We start from the raw sequence: 25,268 nt of genomic DNA, 5'->3' as shown, positions 1-25,268 counted from the left end.
TTCCACCCAGACTAGGGGCTCCTAATGGCAGGACAGTGTCTCCCAAATCATACTGGGGGATCCAGGGGGACAGGACTGTCTCTCTCTTCAGATTCAGGGCTTTAAGCGATGCTTTTCGTGAGGCTTCCAAGGGCATGACTGTGTCCCTTCTGCAGCCCGAGGCCTTCTCTGAACAAGCCTCCCATACTGGACATCCTCCCACAAACTTTGTGAGACCGGGGTTCTGGGGTGGGGGGAGGGGTAGAGTCTGTGGAAATCCCATGGCTCAGCCAGCTCTGTCCGTGCGAGGAGACTGAGGGCAAGACAAGAAGGAGCTGGAAAGAGCAGAATGCCGAACCTTGGGTACAAGGGAACATCGGGGTTGGGCTGATGTGGACAGGCCCCCCACTGTATCTTCCAGCCGGGGAGGGACCAAGCAGGGCCAGGATCAGGCCCTGACCCTAAGTCCCCACTAATAACTGTGGCACAGGGAGAGCCGGCTTTACTCATCCATGCATCCATCCACTCATTCATTCATTCATTCATTCATCAAGTGTCTCGTGAGCACCAAGTGCCTGGCCCCGTGCAGGGCCCTGGGGATGCAGCAGGGCACAACGCAGACAAGGCCCCAGGGAGCTTGCAGCCTGTGGGGGAGACGAATGATAACACACCAAGGAATGAACAATTTCCGAAAGCGGTAGATGCCGTGATGGGGATAAAGTGGGGTGATGGGGCGAAGGGTCCCCGGGCTGACGTCCTTTCACCATGGGATCTGGGAAGGCTTTGGCTTCAGGCCGGGGTCTGTGGATGAGATGGTCGTCTTTGTTCCCCGGATTCCGGGTGGTGGCCTGGACGGTTGAGCACCGGGGGAGGGGCGCTGTGCAGGGGGTGACGTCAGTGAGCACCCCGGGCCTGAGAAGAGGCCGGCTCGGGGGTGGGGAGCGACAGGGACACTCTGTGCCCCAGGCCCTGAACAAAGCGCTCACGGCGGCTCCCTCTGGTTTGCACGTGCTCGCTCAGGGTGCCGTCCCATCACTAGGCTCAGGGTCACAGTCACCACCGTCATCGCTAGCCTCTGCACTGAGCGTTCACCCTGGCCTTGCCCTAAGTGCTCTGCGTCCGCCCACAGCCGACCCCCGGCACACCTCGGTGTCAGGGACGACATGATCACGCTCCTCCCGATTTGACAGCTGGAGGTGAAGCAACCAGCTCAAGGCCACCACTCGTGCTGAGGGCCGGGTCTGAACCCAGGACCCTGGCTCCGTGTCCCAGGTGTAAACACTGCACCACACGCTCCCTGTGTAGACCCACTGCCCCCCAGGAAGGGGGGGGGGTCCTTGTCCTCACGGGACAGGTGAGGAGACCGAGGCCAAGAGGAGGGGAGGGACCCACCCAAGGTCATACCGGACGGTCCTGCAGTGGAATTTGCACCCTGACGGGGAAGGAGTCCCTGACCTCCTCACGATCTCTCCGCCACCCTGACCCTTTAGCGAGAGAGGCGGCTCACTCCGGGACCCTGAGGGAGTGATCAGTGGAGGGGCCCTGGGTGAGGAGCAGGCCCCTGTTTTCCGACAGACCCCACCCTGCTATTTAGTGGCCTGTGACTCGAGGCCAGTCACTCAGCTGCTCTGAGCCTCAGTTTCCTCCTCTGTAAAATGGGGCAGAAGCAGCTTGTTGGGAGGATGGGAGCCAAGGCAGGCACAGGTGTTTAGCACACACGAGGTGCCATTACCCCCTTGGGGCTGGGGCTCCGGCAGGGGCCTGGCCTTGGGGCCTCATGGTCCCCCCTGTGGATCCTAAGCTCCCACTGGGAGACCCTGGGGGCAGGAGAAGAGGCTGGGCTGGTCTTGGCACGGAGCGTCCCTGGGCCTCGGGAGGGCTCCATCAACTCCCATCCGCTGCAGGAGAGGGTGGCCCTGTGGCTGGCTCAGGACTGACTCAGGTGCCTGGGGTCCAGCAGCCTTGTGGGCGCTTCCCAGTGAATTCCCACTAGCATCGGACAGTGCGGCTGGCGACAAATGGGGTCCATCTGAATGGGCCACAGTCCACAAACTGCGCAGGCACAGGAACCCATGTGGCACCACTGGGTCAGATCGGAAATACCTATCAAGACTGCAGGTGGCAGCTTACCCTGTGGGCCATGGGCCCCCAGCCAAGGTGAGCCCTGCCCCCTGGACAGGACAGCCCGGCCTCTTACCCGTCCCGTCACCTGGGAGGTCACACTGCCCCTCACTAGGGGACGGCCAAGTGTGTGGGTTTTGGCTCAGGAAGTCCCAAGTCCAGCGAACCCTCCAGACCCAGGCAAACTTGGAGGGGTGGCCGCCCTCCCCATCCCTGGCACCCTGGGGCGGACGGATACTAATAACTAACCCTCCCTGAGTGCTCACCTGATGCACAGCTCATCACACGTAATCCTTGTGACAAACATCCTAAAGCCTCCCTCACAGCTCTTGTGTCAGGGGTGCTATGAAATTTACCATCACGTTCAAAGGTGAGGTGTGGCAGGAACCCCATTTCTCAGATGATACTTTTAATAATTGAAAAATCTCTTATCAGCGATGGGGAGAGAGGTTCTGGAAGGAAGAACGTGAAGGGAAGGAGGCGGCGGTGGTCAAAAGATGAGATCCCAGTCCAAAGACTCTCTTGCCTCCCCTGGGTCCCAGTAATCCTGCAGGAAGCTCTGGGGCTGGGGACAAGTGAGGAGATAGAAGCTTCCAGAAAGCAGAGCCTTGTCCCCACGGCCCCTCTCTGTGTCCTCAGCTCCCAGATCAGGGCCTGGCACCCAGAAAGCTCCCAGAAAACGTTTGTTTAAGGACACAGGGATGTGTAAACGCACGGGACAAATCCATGAGGTGGGCATTCGTATCCCCTTCAACAGAGGGGACGGACGCTCAGAGACTTGAAGGTCTTGCCTGAAGTCACCTGACTGGTGAGGGCACAGGGATTAGGAAGGGAGGGGCGGTGGTGGGGCTGGGGGAGCAGCATGGATCCTGGGGACACACAGGCAGAGAGGTCCTGCCTTTAGACAGTAAAGCGCATGTTTTCCAGGCTCCAGCTTTTCCTGGGGAAACAAGCCAGTACCCTTGAGGCCCAGTAGCGGTGGCCTTGGGGGAGAAGGGGGGCAGGGAGAGAGCTGCCTCACCTGCATAGAGGCTCCGCCTCCTCCAATCAGCTGGGCTCTGAGGGGCGGGGACGCCAGGGCCTGGCCAATCACCAGGAGGCTGGGCGCAGAGGCTGGTGGGGCAGGGCCAGGCCCGACCCCTGTGCTCCTGAGGGACCTTCCCCACTGGTTTTTCCCTCCTGGATCCCCTTCAGTCCTCCCAGCAGCCCCCCATCCAGAGCAGGAATAATCCTCTCCACTGTGCAGATGAGGCAGCTGAGAGAGACCAGAGAGGCCCTGTGACTTCCCCAAGGTCACACAGCCAGTGAGCTGCAGAACCAGAACCGACCCAGGCTCTGCCTCCCAGCCCAGGGTGGCGTCCTGTCCCTCTGGCTTCGTCCCTGCTGCCCTGGCCCAGGACCCCGGCCGGACACCCCCACCCCGGGCGTGTCCCCTGTGGCCCCCAGCCCCCTCTTCCCCACCAATCGTCCCCACCCAGGGCTTAGCTCAGAGATGCTGCCCACCCCAAGCCCCCTGCCCAGCCTCATCCCTGAGCCCAGACCCTTTGCTCCAGCGGCTCCCGACATGGGGTCAGGGACCCGCAGAATGTCGGGGCTGACAGGGGTCCCAGGAAGGTCCGGTCCATCCCCCTGGGGGACACGTGGGGGCAGTAGTCCCTCAATGGCCACCCCGTGCCCCCCTCCATCCCACAAGCCCCCCAGGGCCTGACTAGGGGCTCTGCTCTTCTCCCTGCGATTCTCCCCCTGCTTCCTGCCTCACTTCCCCACAGCACAGGCTGCAGATCCAGGTCTAAGGTTTGATTTACAAACTTCCTGGGGAGGGAGGGTGGCTGCAGGGCCGGGTGATTTACTGTGCCGGGAAGTGTTTGCTTCTCATGAAGGATCTTCTTGGCCCCTCCTCACTGAAGGCTGGGATTTACTGAGGCTTCCCTCTCCCAGGGGCGGCCTGGTGGCTTTGGGGCGGTGACAGAGGTAGGGGAGCCAAGGGGAGCCCCACGCAGTGAAGAGCAGACCTACATGGTGGTTGGGGGAAGCAGAGGGACTTGGGGTCACCAGGGGCCTGGGTTTGAATCCCTGCCCGAACACGGGCACACACCTTCTTTGCGCCTCGAGTTCCACCCCCTGCAGCTCAGGAGAGTGAACAAAGAGGCCCCGTTGGCAAAGCTGGCCTGGCTGCCCAAACCAGGACGCCAAGCACAGATGGTTCATATGTCCAGGGGTTATTAGAGGAGCGGCCATTTCCCTGCTAATGAGCTAACAAATCTTGTCTGGAAAGGGCCCTTGGCAAAGAATGGAGCCTGTGAGGCCCAAAGTTCTGCTGTGATCCAGGGGTCAGCAGAATCCTTTCATGCATCTAATTTCTAATAAAGAAATGAGGGACCAGGAGTGGGGGGCGGTGTTGCTGGCTGACTTAGTCAGCTCCGATGACCCGGGTCCGTGAAGACTTGGACAACTCCCAGGGGAGGGGTTGGGAATGGATCCAGAGACCCCAGGTCGATTCACAGCCTCTCAAAGACGTCTCCAGGCCCCGGGGAGACTCGGCGTCTGAGAACAGTCCTGCACTCTTGTGGCCAGCAGCACACATTGTTGGAGGAGGGGGCTCTGGCGTCAGACCCACCAGAACCCAGAGGGGCCACCATCCCCGGCAACTGCACCAGCCCTGTCTCTCCTGAGCCTCGGACTTCTCACCTGGCAAGTGGGCGTGACCGCCCGTCTTGCTTAGCTGTTGTTCCGTTGACGTAATGTGAGCAAACCTCGCATGCGGTGCCTGACGCAGAGTAGGTCTTCAACAGGTCCATGTGACTCTATTGAAGTCCCACAAACCAAATTTTAGTGAAGCCAGACTGCCAGGAGTCAGAGCCCTCCTTGGCCACACACACCAGCCCTGTGACCTTGAGATGTTAACCTCAATGTGCCTCGATTTCCTATCTGTGAAATGGGGCAATAACAGTAGCTCCCTGACAGGGTGGCCGTGAAGGTTGCCTGAGATCATGTGTGTCAAGCGTGAGAACAGAGAGGCGCTCAGGAGGCCCGGACGGTCAGCTTCGTTGCGGTTGTTTGAGGTTGCTGTTCAATGGCCACTGTCCAGCCTGTTCCTTCCAGACCTCTGTATTTTGCCTTGGTGTCCCCCGGGGTCTGTTAGAGACCTCATGGCTTCCTCTGGGTCCCTGTCCCCCTTCTGCTCTAACTCCTGACCCATCACCACCATCACACACACACATACACACACACACACACACACACACATCTCTCCCCCAGCCCCTGACCCAGGGGGCACAAGGACACCTCAGGTTTGTTCCTATTGACAAGGCACAAGGAGGCCTTTCCCTGCCCAGGGCGGGCACGTCCTCACAGCAACCTGGGCACAGAGCAGGGGCTTGGCGGGGCCTCCTTTTCCCTCCCACCTCTCCCTGTGCCTCCCCATGTTTTCTTAGAACCTGGACTCTGACAGCCAAGAGTGGCCCTGCATCGAGAGAGAAGGCTCGGGACGGTGCCCCCCGATGTGCACTGCGCTGGCTGTGGGAGCCTCTCCCCAGTGTTGGAGGGATAGTCCGTGGAAAACCGAGGCCTGGAGGCCAGACCCTTCCACAAACGGGTGGAGTTTTAGCTGCACAGTATGTTTGTTTATTGGGTAAATGAGCTAATGTATGAACTCCGAAGATTTCGTACGAAAATCTGTTGTATTAAAAAAATCAGAATGCAGGCATGCCACAGAAGGGGGTATTCTCACAGCCACAGCTGCCAGAAGATGCAGCCCGGGGGCGCCATCGTCCCCACTGGCCTAGGAGGGTCATTAGCATTACGGCCTCGAGACCCGTGAAGATACTGGAGGCTTGTGACTCTGTCCCAGAGACTCCAGCCTGCTCTGTGTACAGATGGGTAAACTGAGCAAAAGGCGGGGCAGGGACCCATCGGTCCAGCCCATCCTGAAATGCCACTTTGAGGACAGGACTGCCCCTGCCTCGTTTATGGCTGTATCCTTAGTGCCGGAAACTGCCTGGCGCCTCGTGGGTCCTCAGTAAGCATTTGTCGCCTGGTGAATTCGTTGGCGAAGTAAGTCAGAAGCAGAGCCAGGCCTCGTCCCTGCATCTGACTCTCAGGCCAGGGGCCCCCTGATCCCCAGCTGTTTATCCCACAGCTGCCAGGCCCCATGACAGGGATGCCACCCCATCCCCTTCCCCATTCACACGCACGTGTTCATCCATCGCCTCTGTCAGCTCAGATCCCCGACAGCCCGTTCCAAGTGAACCCTGGAAGGGAAGGGAAGCCTTTTGCAGAAATCCTCATTTGTCACTTTTTTTTTTTTGTGCACGAGGACTATTTTTAACATTTTAAAAAAGAGAGGGACCCGCGCACATGCTGTGAGCTGCCCATTTAAGTGGGAGGTGACAGGGCGCACCAGGGAGGCCGTGGTGACCAGGTCCTCACTGCCCCGCGTTCTGGCTCCATGTCTTTGGACAGGGCGCCCGATTCCCTGAGCCTCAGTTTCCTCGCCTGTAAAATGGGGTCATAGCTGCACCTACCCCCCCGGAGGTGTGGTGAGGATTGAGGGAGATAATCCAGGTCAACCGCTGAGCCCAGTGCCTGGCGCACAGTAGGTGCTCAGGGAGGGTGGCCTGCTGGTATTCGATCGCTGCCCTGACCGCCACGGGGAGATCCCAGTGACAGAGGAGGCGTGCCGCGGACCGAGGCCACCAGGAGCGCAGAAATGCTTCTCAGTGACTTGCTCTGTGGCCGGGATCACGGTAGCGCGCGTGTGTGATAAACTGGAGCTCTGTTACGTGCCAGGCCAATTGTTCCGTCCCCGGACAGAGCTTGGCACACAGGTAAACTCAGGGGCCCCTACGGTCAGCACCCCCAGGAGCTCTGGTTCCCCAGGTAAGGAATCTCACAGGTGGCTCTAGTCAAAGCTCTAAGGGATTTCTAGCATCCGCAGTCATGGTGGCAGGGCAGTAACAGGGCCACCTGGGCCCAGCCTCCCCTCCCTTCCCACCCCGACCCCTTCCAGCCAGAACTCCAGGCCCTGCACAGCCCAGCCCTGCCTAAGCCAGAGATGGGAGGTGCCCTGCTGTCCCCCTGCAACAACGCTCTGTCTTCCCAATGAATATATAATCGCCTCTCAGGATGGACTGAGATTCTGGTTGTAATAAAACCATTTTATTACCTCCCTCTACATGGAGCCATTTAATGAACAGCGGCTGCTGGCTGTCCCTGCCCCCTGAGCCAGATGCAAATGAAACACGCTGCACAGTATCATTTAATTAGCTGGGGGAGGGAGAGGGGGTGGGGAGCGAGATGGGAAGAGGGAGGTGACATTATGGAGAGGCGGAGAAAGAGAAGTCTAGAGAGAAGTTGTCAGGGGAGGGGCCGAGAGGAGAGGGAGGGTGGGGAGGAGGGGGCGCTGTGGAAAGACAGGATCCTAAAATGATGTCCTTTGAGCCACCAGACTCAGCGGTGCGCAAAGCTGTTAACCCTTGGACTTCTGGATCGATCAGCCAACAGGTGTTTTGTTGTTTTCTCCGTTTTGCTTAAACCTGCTGGAGTCAGACTTGTGCCCCTGGAACTAAAAGTGTCCCAAATGGTGAAAGTCAATCTTGGCATCAGAGAAGGCCTTGAGGATAAAGAATCACTCTCTATTCAAAGACGGCACAACTATGGCCGGAAGTCTGAAGCATGGTGGCCGAGGCAAGATGAGTGTCTGTGTATCGGGATCAGGGGGCCACAAAGCCTGACAGAAGTTGGGCAACAAGACCATGAATGACAGGCTGAACTCTCACCTCCTATCCCTGGCACCCCCATCTCCCCCAGTAAGCCTGACTTCTCGGCATCCTCAGATCCAACTTGGTCCACGCCTGGAAAGTCCAGAATCAAAGATCCGGGGGACAATCAGGGCTGGAAGCCATTGCGTATACTGCTTCGTTGAATGCCTTCAGTTTCTTTACTTTTGTGGTGGCCAAGGAGCACACGAATATGTTCTCTCGTAGGTATTGTGTGCTCGTGCACACACACGGTGAAGAGTCCAACCGTACAGATAAAGGAAATCACTGTTATGTTACAGATGAGGATAAGGGAGTTGTATGACCCGCCTCCGTTCTTGCCAGGGTTACAGGTGATAGTATGTGTCCACTGCCCAGTGCCTGGCACACAATCAAATGGGTCAAAACTTGTATAAAAGAGAAAACATTAATGGGGCGCCTGGGTGGCTCAGTCGGTTAAGCGTCCGACTTCGGCTCAGGTCATGATCTCGCGGTCCGTGAGTTCGAGCCCCACATTGGTGTCGGGCTCTGTGCTGACAGCTCGGAGCCTGGAGCCTGTTTCAGATTCTGTGTCTCCCTCTTTCTCTGACCCTCCCCCGTTCATGCTCTGCCTTTCTCTGTCTCAAAAATAAATAAATGTTAAAAAAAAAAAAACCAGAAAACATTAAGAGCTGCAAGAGAGAAAAAAAAATTACGTGTTATGCACCGAGGAACCAAATAAGGATATCAGAAACAAAAATAGATGAGAGCAGATTTCTAATTAAAATGATGTAAATGAGTGACATCAGTGAAAATGGCATAGTAAGGATTGCTAAAAAAAAAAAAAAAATCTTTTCCATAAAGTAATGAAAAAAGTGGCAAAAAAAAAAAAAATCCTCCGGATCAACTTTTTCAGAACTCTGGAAATTGACCAAAGGCTTGCAACCATCCTGGGTGCATTTATTCAAGACAATCGGCTGGATGTCAGTAGCAACAGTGAGCTTTGTGACATTTAGCATGCTGTAGTCCTATTCTCCTCTCTCCAACTCCATGGTAACCTTGAAATCTAATGGCCCAGAATGATGGTGAAAAGGGTAGCCTGGCAACCACCGGAGGGGGAAGGAACGACGTTGGAGAATCTTCAAAGCCACATTCTCAGATAACTCTCATTATTTGACCTGTCTGGTGGGAAGATCCTGTCTGGAGCATCCCTAGAAGATCTTACTTGTAAGGCTGTCTTCATTTTACCGGAGTCAGAATTTGCCCTGTGTTAAAAAAAAAAAACAACAACAACTTTCTGCTTGAGGCAGTGGGAGGAGGGGTGCTCGTCAAAACAATTACAGGCAATTGTTTAATTTCATGACAGCCTGAGACAGTGCACATCAATCAGTTGGGGTGTAGGCAATAGATTAAACCCAAAAGCTTAAAAGACAAAACCAGGGAATGGGATGTCCGTAGAGGCTTTGAAAATCTCCAGAATCTCCCTGGGAAGCTAGGATACCTTGAACACGTACGCGCCTTCAGGAAAGACCTGAGAAGGCCCTGATGCTCACCTCTGACCGACCTTGAGCCCTTGTGGAAGCTAAGGTTGAGAGGGTTAGACTACCTGCTTGAGGGTTGAAGGCATGCCCCACCACTCACCCAGAGCCCCTTGGCAAAGACGAGAAAACTTACCTGTTCTCGGCTTTTAAGGAAGTCTCTGTCCAATCATCAGCTGACCACCGGCTGTTTATCTGAACAGGCAATTCAATGGCCACGGGTGACAAAGAACATAGGCTTTATAGAACTATCCTTAAAGAGGGGCGCCTGGGTGGCTCAGTTGGTTAAGCGTCTGACTCTGGCTCAGGTTGCGATCACATGGTATGTGACTTTGAGGCGTGCACTGGGTTCTCTGCTGTCAGTGCAGAGCCTACTTCAGATCCTCTGCCCCCCTCTCTCTGGCCCTCCCCCACTCTCTCCCAAAAATAAATACCGGTGAAAGAAATATCCTTAAAGCAAAAAACCTACACAAATAAGTGCTAAAACAAAAGCAGCACAACAAACCCCTGGGCGGGGGGGGGGGGGGGGGTTGATTTCCAGAGTTGCTACATTGTATTATTTGTAGTGTCCAGTTTTCAACAACAGATTTTAAGATACACAGAGGAGCAGAAAAGCATGGCTCATAGCAAGAAAGAAGCCATCAGTAGAAACCATCTCTGAGGAAGTCAAGACCCTGGACTTACTAGACAAAGACCTCAGGGTAGCCATTTCAAGTATATCCAAAGAACTAAAGGACAATAAGAGAACAACCCTTCAGGGGCACCTGGGTGGCTCAGTTGGTTAGGCGTCCGACTTCAGCTCAGGTCAGGTCACGATCTCACTGTCCGTGAGTTCGAGCCCCGCGTCGGGCTCTGGTCTGATGGCTCGGAGCCTGGAGCCTGCTTCCAATTCTGTGTCTTCCTCTCTCTCTGCCCCTCCCCCCATTCATGCTCTGTCTCTCTCTGTCTCAAAAATAAATAAAAACGTTAAAAAAATTTTTTTTAATAAAAAAAAGAGAACGACCCTTCACCAAATGGAGATCCACAAAGAGATAGAGATTAGTTTTTCAAAAGCACCAGACAGAAACTGGTATGTTGACCAAGAATTCCATAGCCAGAAAGATCACCCTTCAAAAATGGAGATATTAAGACACTCCCCGATAAACAAAACTTGAGACCGTTGGCCCCTAGCAGATCTGCCATTCAGAAAATCCTAAAGGGGAGTGAAAGGCTGAAGTGAAAGGACACGAGACAATAATTCACATCCTCGCGAGGAGATGGAACGCAGCCTTCAGGTCACGGCCATGCAGGTGGCACCACAGTGGACATCTTGGGGCTTTCCCTCTACTCCCCTTACACTTCTCAGCTCAGCTGCAACATCGAGCCTGCAACTTCTATTTCAGCTCCATTCACATTCATTCCTCCAATTCCATTCCCACAACCACTACCAGTTACGCATTCATTTATTCACTAAGGGATGTATTTATACATCAAAGTATGTATCCATTGGAAAGTCTGTAATTGATGACATTTTGTCGCACAGAGGCCTTGCGAAGTCGCACATCAGATTCGCTATGGAAGCGCACCTTGGTATTCTTTCCTTGTGTGCCACAATTTAGCAACATTAACCGACTCCAGTGGAAGTTCTAGTGGCACAAACAGAACTCTGAAATCTCATAAGAGTTTTGTACAACGTCTGGCCTCCCAGTGGCTTATAAAGTTACACGTTCTTTTCCCATCGGACCCAGACCTCCTTTTTTCTAGATATCGGACCCTAGTGAACTGAAAATTTATGTTCACACAAACACCCGTACACAAATAATAATATAGTACGCGGCTTATAACATAAGTGGAAGTAAGATATATGGCAACAATTGCATAGCCACAGGACAGATTTCTGAAAGATTCCTAAACTCTACGGAAGCAGCACAATATCATGTAGGTAGACTGTGTTAGGTTCACCATCTATACTATTAACACTAAAGCAACCACTAACATAACAAAACAAAGAGTTATAGCTAATAAACCAACACAGAAGACCGAGTAGAATTCTAAATGATACTCAGTCCAAAAGAAGGCAGAGAAAGGAGAAAGGCATCCAAAGAACAGATTGGACTTACAGAAAACAGATGGAAAGGTGATAGAGTTGAACCCAACAATATCACTATGACCATCTCCTTTGTTTTTTTTTTTTCAGGGAAGTAAACCGAGGCACAGGGACAGAAAGGAGCTCGTCCTAAGTTACAGAGCCAGGAAGGAGTAGGGCCAGCCTTCAATTCAGCCTGTCGACCCGTGCTCATAACGTCACAAGGAATTCGCCCCTGGCCCTAAGGATTCTGGAAACTTCTGTTCCCCAGCCAGATTCCCCAGTCAACGTGGACACGTAACTGGATGGGGCTGTAGAGATGATCTGTTCAACCCTTTCATTTTACATCTGGGGAAACTGTGGCCTAGAGAGGCAAAGGGGCTCATTGAAGGTCACAGTCCAAAGTAGGGGCCCCGCTGGGATTGTGACCCAGCCACCAGCCCAGTTGTCTCTCCCCACCTCCAGCTGCCGGGGTCATCACCGCTGCTCCCAGTTCCTTTCCTGCCCCTCCCAACCTGCTGTGACAGCACCTGGCCCTTGATCCCCTCATGTCCCAGCAGACATTAATTACGAGCGCTCATGATTGTATTTTAATCATTTTGCAAATGCTCCCAGGTGTTTTCCAGCAGACATTTTTCTCGATTATTTTCCTCCATATAAACAGGTTCAAGAGTCATCAGTCTCCCATAATTGGAGAACACCGGGCTCCTCTGATATTGCTGCCTGCTGTCTTCTCAGAGGGCTTCTGGCCTTTGGAGTCGGGAAGCCCATTAGAGATCACTGATGCAGATTGGGGAAACTGAGGCCCAGAGGAGGAGGGGTTCCCTGAGGTCACCCTGCAGGGTAGAAGCTGAAGCAGAACCTGAACTCGGATCTCTAGCCTCCTGCACCTGCTCCGTCACCACAGCCTCTTTGCCGAGCCTCAAGCGTGACCTTGAGATTCAGTTTCCAGGTGATGTCATGATGTCAAGGTCACCGAGCACAAAGTCATCTGATTTCCTTTTGAAATAGCTTCGTAAAACAAATGGTTCACCCTCAGAGGAAAATTCAACAGATACGAAACAGAAAGAAACCAGAAGGCTTTAGGGAGGTCATGATCTCACCCTTCCCGAGTTCGAGCCCCGAGTCAGAGTCTGTGCTGACAGCTCAGAGCCTGGAGCCTGTTTCAGATTCTGTGTCTCCCTCTCTCTCTGCGAGAAATAGTTGGGGGTATCCCTTCCTGTTCTCCTCCTGGATTCAACTCTGTCTCTGCAGCTCCTGACGCCCCAGGGCAGGGACCAGGCCAGGTCTTAACAAAGGCGCCCACAGGTGGTCTGGGCCTGACTGCCCGCTGGAAACCGCCTGGACTCTGGCTGCCACCCAGACTGGCCTTCGGCTTCCTCACTTGGGTCTTGGGGGCCCACCCCACCTGGTCTGCAGCTCCAGAAGTGGGGCTTTTGCTGCCCTTCCAGCTCCTCTGCGCTTGCCTCCACTTCCCTCGGGGGCCCTGCTTCCCACAGCCAGACCTCCGAGATCAGCCGACCCGCCTGCCTCCGGCTCACTTCTCAACTTCACTCGTCCTCCCAGGCTTGTGCAACGTGGGGTAGTCATGGTGGGGAGGAGGTGACTAAGACGGGGTCTCCCCCACCCAGCAGCTCCTCTCCAACCTGCCGCCGCCCTGCCCTTTCCCTGCATGAGCTGTTTTCAGGGCACGCTATAGGACCTGGCCTGATGGAGCACATATCGTTTTCCTCAGGCTCCTAGAATGGAAGAGGTGCGAGGGCAGCAGGGAGTCTCTGCAATGCGCCTTTACAGCCCTTGTGCCTGGAACAGCGCCCCTAGAGGCTTAACAAATAAGTGCTCGGCGATGTCTGCGCTGTGAATGACTGTGTACAGGCGGAGCTCCTGGTCCAGAGGAGGGGAGAGAGCAAACGCTCAAGTAGCCACGGTTACAGGGATGTCTAAGAAGGAGTCAAGGGCGTGAAGGAGGAGGGAGACCTGGCCAGCGCTGACGCACACAACGCCGCGTTTGTACCGGGCTCTGAGACCGGAGCCGACGCTGGGCACGTCAGTCCCTGACCCAGGAGCTCTTCTGCAAATGGAAGGAGACAGACAAGTCCCCAGGAAGCCTATCCGAGGGCTAAGCTCCAGAGCAGGACGCGCGGCGAGGCCTGCCGGAGGAGACGCCAGCCTCTATTGAGCTACTCAACTCCGTCCTTGGTGACGGCCGCTTGAGTTGGGTCTTCGGCACTTTGAGCCAAAGGATTCAAGCCGCTTTCACCAAAGAGGGAGTTGCCTAGCCTGCAGCACTGGGAAAGAGCGAGGCACAGCTGGATTCGGGGGCTCCGATGATTCCCCTGGGTCGCTCATTCTGTCTCAACATCTCCTTATTATACTTCTGCATGGGCGCGCCTTTCTCTTTGCTCTCTCTTTTTATGAGGGAGGGGAAGGGAAGGGAAGCAGAGGCGTAGCTTTCAACCTCGCTTCTAGGGACTCCCGGTGTAGAGAGACGCTCTCTCTCCCGGGGGGTGGGGGTGGGGCGCATAGAAAGTCCCGGTCAAGGATTCTGATGGCCTGATTTCGCTCTCCTGCTCTCTTGGACCAATCACTAGTTCTTGGGTCCCTGGAGTGCTATGATTGGTCCAGCCAAGGCTCGTACCTTGTCAAAGGAGTGCGATAGAGTCACTGACTGATAACCTGGCCAGACTCTCAGGGCCCCCGGGGGGTACAAAAGGCTTAGTTTTCTGGAGGAAGGCTGGTAGGAGAGATGGTCCTGAGAATAGAGGGGGAAACAGACAGGCCGAAACAGTGTGCGTGCCAATTACAGCAAACAGCCTTGTTCCCCTGTATCGAGAAAGAGACCAGGTCTCAGAGAAACGAAGCAATCGCTGTAAATCAGCAGAGGGCAGAACAGGACCCTGAACCCTTCTCCGCTGGACACAGATGCCCTGTGCTTTTAACAGCCCAGCGACGGCGCTCCCCGCCGAGTCCGGCTTCTGTGGCATCTACTAGCTCCACCCCCTGAGTTCCGACCGGTTTAAGTTCATAATTCCTACCCACACAGGAAGATCCTCGAAGCTCAGGCACGCAGGCCCCTCGCAGGCCCCAGCACTTACAGATCTCATCCTCGTGATGGATTTAACTGGAGGCTCCCTTTCCTTCTGGATCACAGCACGCGGAAAAACACCGCTCCTGGCAGTTTCTTGTCCACGGAGCAGGGCTGAGGGGGGCACATCAAAGAGAGGAGAGGCCAGACTGATATTGCCAGAGGCAACATTAGCGGGGAGATAGAGAGAGCATTAAGGTGGCTGAAGGGTGATCTGTCTGACATATGAACGTACCCTCCAGTGAAGCACAGTGCTCAGATCGCTCAGACGAGCCTCCTCTTCTTCCGGGGTAGGGGTGGGGGTGGGGGCTTCCGGCCTGCCCATTTCATCTAAGGGGCGATTCATGGCCATACAGCTTGCTGGGGCTGGAGGGAGCCTCTGGTCCCAACTTGTTCCCTTAACAGATGAGAAAACAGAGCCCAGAAGAGGCCCAGGTCCATGCCCAAGCTCAAAGAGCAAGTTAGGCATCCGTTCCCATCGACTGAGGGTGTCTGTGCGCCAGGCCTGGGCCTGGACGCTTGCACATTACTTGTTTAATCCTGGTACGACAGCCCCGCAGGGTGGATGTCATTATCCCCATTTTCTCCGAGGCTCTGAGAGATTAAACGACGTGCTCAGGGACACAGAGCTGAGTTTCCAACTGTTTGGAATTAGCACCAAAGTCCAAGCCGTGGGCCATCGTGCGGGGCCCTCCGTCCATGGGCTGTGTGCTCTGCTCTGTCACAGCGTGGCGTGATGCTGGGGCCCTGCTGGCCCCGTTTCCCAGGTCCCCTTGCGCCCCAGCCTCCAGGTAGCCCCAGATGCGGGAGGGTGGAGTGGAGAACCGAAAAGCAGAGGGGGGAGAAGCTGTTTGCGTCCCCCTCTCTGCTCCTGGAAGAGGTTCTGGCTGCATCCGGTGGCCGCCAGTTCTGTGGCTCTTTGGCAGCTCTGGGAGGGGGGTCTGTGGTGACAGGGGTGGGGGCGGGGGGGTGGAGGGAAGGAATGGAGGCGGGGTGCAAAGCCGGGCTCACAGCGCCTCCCCACCAACCAGGCCCCAGGCCCTCTCATCATTCCCTTTTTACCATTCCAGCCCTTGAACACATTTATAATCAGCTCCCTGCGTCAAATCCCCCCTGCAGCTCCTCGTGTAGTGTCTGTGTTCTCTAAATGAGCCTGAATCATACAGCCTTTGGCATCAGCAGTGACGTCGGGAACAAAACCTTCACTGACAGGGCTTGAGGCTGGGCTGTCTGCCTGATGAGGCTGGAGTGCAGTGGGCGAGGACGAGGACCTCGATGCCAGGGGGCGGGGGGACCACAGCCTTCGCCCCTGAAATGCCCCTGTGGCTGGCTGCTTTGTCAGACCAGCGGCTGCTGCACTGATGGCCTCTGTTACAAGGCAGAGGAGTGTGGGGGCTACTTAGGACATGGCCGGACCCTTTGCAGAAGGCCAATGACAAGTGCAGTGTTTCAACTCCCCGCGCTGGAAAACCAGAGGCCTTCCTTCTCTGGTGACCCTAAAGGAAGCTTTGGTTTTGTGGCCAGGAGGCGGACACAAATGGCCGTATCTAAAATGCCATCTTCGAGTTGAACTCAACTGTCCTGCACTTGAAAGTGAAGGCATTGACGGGGAAAGGAGGCACTGCCCAAGAATGAGGTACAAGGCTCGCAGGCCTCTCTGAACTTTGGCAGCTGCCTTCAGGACACGCGTGTGCCTCACGCTGTCCGCTTTTTAGCGACTGGCACGGCTGAGCGGGGCTCCGAGCCAGAAGGGGTTCCCGTCTCCGGGGCCGGCTGCCCTGACACCTGGGCCTCAGGACCCAGGCTGTCCGGCGGCACCCGACTCCGTGCAGGTGGGGACGCTGCATGGGGCCAGCCCCGGGCCCCGACGGGAGCCTCACGCACCAGCCTCTTTTGCAAAGAGCTGTTGGCTTTTCACTGGGACCTGGTAGAGGTGGGATGGCTGACCTGGGGCTGCCACATGATGGGGAACCCCGGAGGGGCCCATCTAGCCCTGGGGCGGTACCGTGCAGCGTCCAGCCGGGGCCAGGCAGCAGAGGCATCTGTAAACTAGGGCTCCAGCTCGTCCTGGAGGCAGGCGACTTGCAGGAACAGGTGGCGACTCTCCCAGCACCCTGGCCACTTGCATCACCGCCTTGCCTTCAACCCACATGACTGGCCTTGTGTGACACTTTCCATCACCCGCCGTCCAGGCATACCTTGGAGACGTCACGGGCTCCGTCCCCGACCGCCACCAGAGAGCAAGTTCAGTGATTCTCTTGGTGTTTCAGTGAATTAGGAGAGTCATGTTTACATGATACTCGAGTCTCTGCGTGTGTGACAGCATTAACATCTAGAAACGCCATGTATTTACCTTAATTAAAAAAATACGTCATTGCTAAAAAACGCCCACTGTCATCTGAGCTGTCGGTAAGTCATAATCTGACTTGCTTTTCGAGGGTCTCGCCTCGATGCTGATGGCTGCTGACAGCTGGGGGTGGTGGGTGCTGAAGGCTGGGGCGGCGGGGGCCGGTTCTTCAAAATAAGACAACAGTGAAATTTATCTCATTGATGGGCTCTTCCCTACACTTGAACACTGAGAGGCCACTGTAGGGTAATAAATTGGCCTAATTTCAAGATGATTGTATCTCAGCGAGCAGGGAGGGCTGAGGAGATGGGGGGCGGTGGGGGGAGGAAGTGGGGGGGGGAGATGGGGGAAGGGCTGGTCCCGGGAGCAGTCAGCACACCCAACATTTATCGGTTAAGTTCACCGCCTTCTGTGGGCGTGGTCAATAATAACATCAAAGATCAATGATCACAGATCCCCATAACAAATATTATAATAATGGGAAGCTTTGAAATATCGTGAGAATTACCAAAATGTGACCCAGAGTGAGCAAATGCTGTTGGAAAATGGTGCCGACACACTTGTTCAGGGCCGGGTTTCCACAAACCTTTAGTTGGTAAAAAAAAAAACTCATCGTCTGCAAAGCTCAATAAAGCAACAAAACCAGGTATTTGTTCCCTGCGGCTGCTGTAACAGATCCTCACAAATTTGGTGGCCATGCTCTCACTAAAGGCGTTGGGGGAGAGCCTTCCCTGCCTCCTACAGTTATGGATGGATGCTTCCGGGACCTGTGGGACCTTCCAGTCTCCAGCTTTCGCCCCCTCCCCACAGGACCCTCTGCACTCGTCTCTGGGTCTTCTCTTCTGTCTCTCATAGGGACACACAGGGACATTGTCATTGGATTCAAGATCCACCCTAATGCAAGGTGATGTCATCTTGACATCCTTACTTACATCTGCAAAGACCTCTTTTCCAGGTAAGGTCACATTCTGAGGTTCTGGGTGGATATATCTTTGAGGGGGGCCACAGGAAATCCATTCAATCCATTGCCCCAGCTGACGCGATGGCACCGGCTGAAATGACCCGTGCGGCACTCCAGAGTGACCCAATGACAGGAAGGAAAGAGCAGCCTTCCCGGGGGCAGGCCTTCAAGTGGTTCATCTCTTTGTCCGCTTAGCCCGGATGCGGAAATGGCCAGAGGCAAAGATCCGCCCCATACACAGGCAGTGACAAGTTTGGCTAAATGATAGAGGGCTTTGAGAGAACCAGCTGGAAGGGTTGCTGACAGGCAGGAAGGCGAGGAAGTGTGTGGACGGGCCTCTCCGCACTGCCTACAGGGTGAGGACGTTAGGGACCTGCACGGATGCTCACTGACTGCACAGGAAGTGGCTCTGGGGGCCCCTGCAGCAGCCACGGGCCGTCAGCCACAGCGGCTCGTGGGCACAGGCTCTAGGGGACCTGGGGTGGGTCTGGCAGTGGAGGCCGAGGGGGCCCCAGAAGCAGCGTCTCCCCCAGCCAGGGCCCCTCCCTGTACTGCACTTGGCTCAGCAGCCCCTGCGGGAACTAATCTCTGTGTTGTCTCTGCTTCCCTTTGGCGCCTGCGGCCCTTCCAAAGCTTTTGCAACTGGTTCCTTCTTTCTTTTTCAATGTTTTATTTTATTTTTGAGAGCGTGCAAGCAGGGGAGGGGCAGAGGCGGGGAGTGGGGACAGAAGATCCGAAGAGGGCTTCCTCTGAGCTGCTGACACCAGTGAGCCCGATGTGGGGCTCGAACTCACGAACTGTGAGATCACGACCTGAGCCGAAGTTGGACTCTCAACCTGACTGAGCCATCCAGGAGTCCCACACTGGTTCCTTTTATCAAAGTCCTCTGTGTGAAACACCTGCTGTGGTGTCTGCGAGACCAACGGTGGCCCTGGCCTTCAGGGGTCTTGGGACCTGTACTGCATGGGGTGGGCTTCCTCATGGCTTCAGCAGAGCACCTGTGGCTTGTCTGGGCCACCCCCCACCCCCCACCCCAGAGGAAGGCTGGCCCATCACTGTTCCCACCTGCCACCTTGTAGACACGGCCCCTTCCAAATCATGAAAGTGGACCTCCCAAGACAGGAGAGAGAGACAGAGACAGAGGGCGATGGTATTATGATGACACAGCGTTCAATGCCCCATCCAGACGCGGGATCGAATTCACAAGTTCATCGAATGCCAGAGCCAGACCTCCTCCGCCCCCATCCTAGCCCGTCCCAGTTCTGAGTTCTGAAGACAAAGCCCATAGACGTTAGGTGAGCTCTTCAAGGCCACAGGCCAGGGAGTGCCAGCTGGAGACAAGAGCCTGGGGCTCCAGACTCCTATCCTGGGCACCACACACCGGTCCATCTCAGGCGGGCACAGACGTAGCCCAGACAGCGTCTGGCGTTGTGATACATAACGTGTGTATCTCCCGTGCGGTGTGATGCCTAGTTCGATTTCAATGACTAACAAGGGAAAGATGACATCGCCATCCGGGCGATAAGAACGGCTCCTGACGTGAGGCATAGCTCCTTCCACCCCAAGCTCCCGCCAGCGCCTGCAGTCGCCGCAAGGGTGATTACATTTTACATAGTTTTCTTTTTTAATACTTCAATAAATATTGCCTGTGAAAATCAATTGGCATTTTCTGTACTTAATGCGTAATAACTGGTCTTATAAATTTAAATTATCCCTATAAATCTAAATTAAATGCCCAGGTTTCAGTGTATTTAGGACACTTAATTAATAAAGCGCTAGCACATAACCGCTACTAATCTGTTTACTTCGAGCCGGCTTTCACGTTCGAAGCACGTCGTTCTCTCCGGCGTGTGGGTGGGAGGGAGGAGCAGTTTGCCCCGGGCGGTGGGCACTGCCCGCCTTCACGGTGCCCTCCAGGGCTCCCTACCTGGGTCTCCACGTGTCCAGCTGCTTCCTGCTTCTGGGTCACCTCCCTGCCAGCACCCAAGGACGAAGTGGCCAGAGCCACGTGTAGACGGAAGAACCCTGGGCAGGAATCAGGAGGCCTGGCTCAACTACGAATGTGCCGGGTGGCCGTTAAGTTGCTTGCCCTCTCGGGGCCTCAGTTTCCCCTTCTACATAATAAGGAAAAGACTGGATTACCGTGGAGGGCCTTCTCTGCGCCCCTGGGGAGCAAAGCTCTGAGAAGCTTTGAGAAGCTTCTGAGAGAGGTCAGCCTGCTCCCCCGCTCAGTTCGTGTACATGTCATGTAAATATCAGCTGCTGTGCCTCCCCCAGGATGGCTTCTCTCCTTTAGTTTCTCAAATGGTTGTCAAAACTGGATAAAAAGATTTGGAGGAAGCGGTATGAAACCCACGGGGATATAGTAGAGCCGAAATAGCAGTAATCAGTGACTGTGTCTTTCCCTGGTCTCACTCTGTGCCCCCACCTGTTGGGTCCGGGACCCCCTACCTCTGCTCCCACTTTGGATGGCCCACAGTCCAGGGCTCTGCGTGACAGTGTCTCTGAGCATCCGGGAGAAGGAAGGGCGCACCTCCGGGATGGAATGTAGCACCCGACAAAGCCGAGAGACCCCCCTCCCCTCCCCTCCTTGTGCTGCCATCCCCAAATTCCGTGGCAGAAATTGGCACAGCCTGTCTTCAGGGTCTTGGCACCCCCACGGTCCCAGAATCTTCCTTGAGAGTCAAGTCTGTGCCCCCACCCCTCCCAAAGGAGTCTGTCTCCAGGAGGCTCCCAGAAGACATCCCGGCAGTGAGCCTGGGGAGGTTCCTTACTCTGAAGAGGGCAGAAAGCAAAGGGTCGCCAGGCCACTTGTGATCCGACTCCAGGAAGAGGCTGAAATGAGGCCAGATTGGCATCTCGGCTGTGACTGTGGGAGCATTGTGGCCTGGGGATCCCCGGGGTATGCATGGGGCCAGCCAAGGGGACCTTGGGAGGTCTGACGGTGGTCCCCCATGGCAAGGCACTGGGGACAGCGATGGGAAGTGTGTGTCCTAGGGGGCACCGTGGAAAGGCCATCCTGAGATCATGGAGAAACAGCCAGGACTGGGTGGGGCCCTTCTAGGACATGAACAGCACTGGAATAGCGGGGGCTCGAACAGCTTCTCTGTGCTTCTGCTGGTGCCCAGGCTGCAGCTCTGGTTGTCAGCCAGACAACCCACCCCAGCCCCTTCACCCATCTGAGTCATCCCCATCCGCCTCCACCCCGAGTTTGCCCCGACAAGGTCTGTTTCTGCAGACCTTGCTGCTTCTAGGAACCACCATGCCTGCCTCGAGTGACCCAAAGCCTTCTAACTGGTCCCCAGCCCACCCTCCTCACCGCCCCTCCCCCAGCCTACCCTCCTGGCCACCCTTCCCCCAAACCACTCTCCCCACCTTCCCAGATCAATTCTCCACCCAGCTCACCCTCCTCCCCCACCCTTCTCCATCAGCCCACCCCACAAGCAGCGGGATTATGATCTTTCTAAAATGGACCACCTGCAGAAACTCTCCATGGCCTTCCATCCCCAAGGTCTCTCACCGGACTCAGGGTCAAGGTAGAATCCCTTCATGTGACCCTAAAGATCCCTGGGGATCCAGCCCCCACTGCTTGTTCTGTCTTCTCAATTCTTGGTCACCCCCCATCCTGCACGACCTACCTGGGTCATACGGACCCACCTGCCGTCCCGCCAATGTGTGTCGGGTCACTTGTTCTCTCTTGGGCTTTTGCAGAAGCTCTTCGCTCTGCCCCAAGAGCCCCTCCTCCTTTACTGACCACCGCCCCTGGGGCTCCTGGGGCTCCCCAGGGTGTCCTCCTTTCAGGGAGGCCTGCCCTGACCTCCCCACACTGCTCGGGGCTCCCTTTGTGCCCCCACATCCCCCAGCACCAGCAACTGCCCTGTGGATGTAAACACAGTTGTGCATGGATCCAGAACAGATCCCTGTTCTGTCGGTGACTAGCTGGGTGGCCTTGGGCAAGTCACTTAACATGCGAACGGTAGTTTTTCTTCATTTATTCCGTGGAGTTAACAGACCCTACCTTGTAGGTACGTTCCATGAGGCAGGGATTGTGTCTGTCTTGCTCCTTGTGGCACCAGCACAATACTAACAATTGCTGACGTTTATCAAGAACTCACTTAGCTGTGCCAGGAATCAACGACAGCACTTTGCATGGACTCTCTACTTCCATCCTTACCAACACACTGTGAGATAAATAACATTGTTACCGAATCGTAGAGGTGAGAAAACGGAGGCACAGAGAGGTTAAGTCGCTTGCCCCGGGACACACAGCCGGCAGTGGCACAGATGGACTGTGAACCCCGGCCGTCAGATTTCCTCGTGTGCCCACCTAACCAGGGTGCCCTGCTGCCCGGCACGCAGTGGGTGCTCACTAAATAGTTGTTGGGTAGTGGACGAACACAGCACGACTTGCTCAAGGACACACGGGCTCTTGGCCCAGCTTCTACTTCTGTTGCCTCAAGATTTCGGGGAAATGCTGGGTCACCGACGAGGCGGGGGAGCCCCTGAGCTTGTATCCTCCCCCATCCCCGGGAAGGCCCCACCTCTGGCACACTCAGGCTCCTGGACCCAGAGCTGGGCAGGTTTCTGGACACCCTCTCAGGACCTTCTGTGATGAAGGTAAATGTATTTGCTTGTATGTCAGCTTCGGCTACTTTTTGACTTTTCCGGCTTACTTCAGCTGTGTCTATTTTTATCTGTTTAAAGTAACAGATGCACTCTTTCCCCAACAGAGTGGGAGAGACTGTAAAAGCCAGTGACTGTAGCCAGAGGTCCTTGATTCTATGAATGGGGCCATTCTCTCCTGAGGAAGACAGGAGAAGGGGCGTCCCATCGCTCTGGCCACAATTGCTGGGTGGGGAGGGGCTTCAGGGAGACTGTCCCCTTTCCAGGTGGGGGGGCAGCTGGGCATGTGGGCAGGCACTGGGTGAGGGGCCTGAATTTAGGTGTGATGAGCAGAGGCAGAGGATTCTGGAGGTGATGGCAGGACCGCATCTGAGCAGAGGGAGAAGGCGGGGGGGGGGGGGGGGGGGGGCGGGGCGCGGAACCTCCAGGAGCAACTGAAGGGTTTTGGAGGGGGGCGTGCTGTTGGCCACCTTGTAGAAAGGCCACCCGTGCACCCTGCCCTCAGTCTCCACCCCCTCAGAGAGAAGAGCCCCGATCTGCTCCATGGGCTCTCGGGACCAGCAGGTGAGGGCTAGCCTACGTCCCACAGGTCAGCTGGGAGCTGCTTTCTTGTCTGTCCCTTCATCTTTATGGATGACGGTTGTTATTTTTAAATTCAGAAGGAACATTGCAACCATAGCTGTGGGCGAAGAAGGAACACCCGCCCACAAATGACCCAAACCCCAGCCACCTGGACCAATCATTTCCATCTTGGGGCCTCAGTTTCCTTGTCCGTAAAATGGGACTTGTAGAGTCAAGGCTCTAAAGCCCTTTCCGGTGCAGACATCAAGGTTCCTTCTGGTTCCACCTGGTCTCAGCCACCTTCGTGGGTCACCGTGAGGTCGGTGTGCAGAAGGAGTCAGTTCATCAGGAATTCACCATCTTCTTCAGTCCTCACAACAGTCCTTCCAGGGGGTGTCCCTGTGACCCCCTCCCCCCAGCCCCACTCCAGATGAGGAGAGACCCAGCGTCACTCAGATGGCGAGGTGTTTAAACCAGGCTGGAGCCACTCCGGAGCCCAGGCTTCACCACCCTCTACCCAGAAGCTGTGAGGCTTGGAGCAGGTGGCCACACCTCTCTGTGCCTCAGCCTCCCATCTGGAAAAAAAAGGCTAGTGCTTCCCTGGAGGGGCCAATGTGCAGAGGAAATAGGTCAGCGCAGGTCAGGTGTCGGACTAGGCACTGAGTATACAGTTAGTGCTCGTTATGCTGTCTGGAGGCGGGCTAAGACTCCTCATCTCAGCTGGAGGACAATGGCGAGAGGGCCCGCGGAGAGAACTGGAACCCGTGCGGTAAGTGATCAGTGGGGAGACGCCTCCTTCCCACCCTCGCTCTCCAAGCCCCAGGTCCCAACCGCTGTGCCGAATTTCTTGGAGAAAAGCAGCACGAACGCGATGTGTAAGTCAGTCGGAGCCTCTGATCCCGATGAGTGAAAGGAAAGGCCTCTCCCAGAGTCACTCAGAAACCCCCCGGCCAAGTGCAGGTGCAAGGTCCCTGCCTTCCATGTGGAAGCCAGGCCCCGTCTGGCCACCTGTCCTCCTTGCCACCTGTCGCTCGGCTTGCCTCGGGTCGGCCGCGCGGAACTCGCCACCGGGGATACAATAGCGAGTAATCCGCCTGTGCCCCGGCCGTCGTGCTTTCCCGAAGCAGCTCAGAGTCTCGTGGGGGGAACACAGCTATCTAAGAGTCACAGAAACAAATTGGGAATCAGGATGTGACACATTCCGTGGAGAAGGGCAGTGTGATGGGTCTGCATCTGTGTCTGTGCATGGGCACACGAGTGTGTGAATGTGTGTGTGTGTGGGGGGTGTGCATGCGTGCATATGTGTGCCTGTGCGGGTGCACACATGAGTATATTTTTGTGCACATGCTTATGCATGCATGGGATGCAACTGCGTGCATGCGGGTGCATGTGTGTGTGTGTGTAGTCGGGGAGGGCAGGGAAGTGTTCTCTCTCTCTCCCTCTCTCTCTCTTTCTCTATCTCCCTCTCTCCACACACACACACACACACACACACACACACAAAACCTCTTCTGATTGGCTGACACAGTAAGACCAGTGTCTTCCTGGCCTTCTCTCCCTAGCCCAGCTCCCACCCTCTGCTCTCCCGCCCCCTCTCTCTGCCCCCTGCTCCCCACTCTGCCCTGCAGGAGGACCCGGCCGCAGGCCCCTGGGAAAGTCAGCTGTATACTTGTCGCTGCGGACCCTGGAGCTGCCTGATTCCCAGCCCACAGTGAATAACTTGGGTGAAGCTCTTTGCTGACTGAGCTCAAAGACTCAGGGGCTGTCGGTGTGAACAGACCTCCTTGCTTTACGGCTCCCTCGTACGAGGGCCAGTGGAGTAAGTTACCCAGGTGACTGGTAACCCCAAGGACATTTGCGTACTCGCGCTCGCATGGCAACGGGTCAATGAACCCGTTCTAGCTCGTGTTTCTGAGACGATATGGCCCCCTCTTCCCCTTGTGAGGACGGGGCTGAGCTCTCTGGCTCTCTGCTGTCTGTGCGTCCCTCACACTGATGTCTGCTCAGCGAGTGCCCATCTCCTGCAGGGTCCCCGGTGCTGCCCAGAGCGGGGAGCTGAGCAGGGCTGGTGGGCACTGAGCCCTCGCTGTGGCCCTCCCACCTCCTTCCCCACAGCTGGCTTGTCCCACCCACAAACCTCCCGATTTCACCGTGCAGGAGTCTCGCAGAGACCTGGGAATCCGTTAGAGTCCTGATAAACGAACACACAGAGAAAACACGGCCCGTGTCCCTCCTGTTTCTCTGTTATCGATC

At 55.8% G+C, this 25,268-nt stretch overlaps 1 long non-coding RNA gene across 1 annotated transcript; it reads left to right on the top strand.

Annotated features, from left to right (window-relative positions):
- The first annotated feature begins 8,730 nt into the window (after positions 1 to 8,730).
- On the top strand, positions 8,731 to 11,754 carry LOC131505141 (uncharacterized). Its single transcript, XR_009258289.1, has 2 exons — positions 8,731 to 9,062; positions 11,550 to 11,754. It is a non-coding gene; the product is annotated as an uncharacterized LOC131505141 (long non-coding RNA).
- Positions 11,755 to 25,268: the final 13,514 nt, after the last annotated feature.

Source organism: Neofelis nebulosa, chromosome 2 (assembly GCF_028018385.1).
Source record: "Neofelis nebulosa isolate mNeoNeb1 chromosome 2, mNeoNeb1.pri, whole genome shotgun sequence".
NCBI lineage: Eukaryota > Metazoa > Chordata > Mammalia > Carnivora > Felidae > Neofelis > Neofelis nebulosa.
Note: the sequence above shows the minus strand (reverse complement) of the source record. Positions and strands in the feature narration are given on the sequence as shown.